Below are 1,193 nucleotides of genomic sequence, written 5' to 3' on the forward strand. Positions count from 1 at the left end.
TCCAGGCCATCAGGTCTGTCCAGAGGGGAAAGGGTGTTGCCCCAGTCGCCTTCTCCTCTCTGGAAAGAAAGATGGCGGCCGCATGGGAGCCTTGTGGACAGCAGGTATGAGCCGGGGTAGTGGGGGCGACTAAAACCTCAAGGGAAGGGGGGCGTTTCAGTCCGCCCTTCACGCCCTACCGAGGCCACCAGTTGCCCCCCACTAGCGGCTCTCCAGCACGGCCACGTCTCCAGTACACAGAAACCAATTTCTTAACTATCTGACTTTCAGTAGAAATACTTCCAGGTTCAATAAGTAAAATAGCAGAAATCCAAAACCAACATTTAATTCTTGAACCCAGCTGTAGAAAGCAAATCACTTCACAATGCTTTTTCAGCATGTCTGATTTTGGGGGGGGGGTAAACTCTAAATAATAGTGGTGAATCTTTTATTGAAACAATGAATCTAATGAAAGCAGATAGAGTGTTAACTAGAATTCATCTGCCCCACAGGGACTGGGAGGGGTGGGGGGTGGGGTTTTATTGGGGTTCTTCATGGTAAAAAATAAGTTTTGGTAAAGGGAAATGTGTTTGATATTTGCATGACTGAGACCTAAACCTGAAAGCTTTGTAACCTTTCCCACGGTGATTCAATAAATAAATAAAAAAATAAAAATAAAAACGCCAAAGCTTTAAGACACATGTTTAAAATCACGAGAGAGCAGGCACGGCAAATTGTCAAAGAATGTGCTCATTGTCCCCCTCCTTCAGGGGGGCCAAAAATGGGGGTAAACCCCTGAGGCCTACGACCTCTGAGCCTCTGGCAAATGGATGTAACCCATGTCCCCTCTTTGGGAAGGATGAAGTATTTTCATGTAACTATTGATACTTATTCTCATTTTATGTTTGCCTCTGCAAGAACAGGAGAGGCCTTGAAGGATGTGATTCAACACCTCTTACAATGCTTTATGATCATGGGAAGGCCATTACATATCAAGACAGATAATGGACCTGCTTATACCTCTAGGTCCTTTGCCTCTTTTCTCCAACGATGGGGTATCTTACATACCACTGGCATTCCTTACAATCCTCAAGGGCAGGCTATTATTGAGCAAGCTCATGAAGTGTTAAAAATACAACTGCAGCGTCTACAAGACGCACAGCAGTATCACTCGCCACATCATCTTTTGAGCCATGGCCTCTTTGTGATCAATC

This window comes from Sorex fumeus, unplaced genomic scaffold (genome assembly GCF_029834395.1).
Source record: "Sorex fumeus unplaced genomic scaffold, SorFum_2.1 ptg000134l, whole genome shotgun sequence".
NCBI classification, from domain to species: Eukaryota; Metazoa; Chordata; class Mammalia; order Eulipotyphla; family Soricidae; genus Sorex; species Sorex fumeus.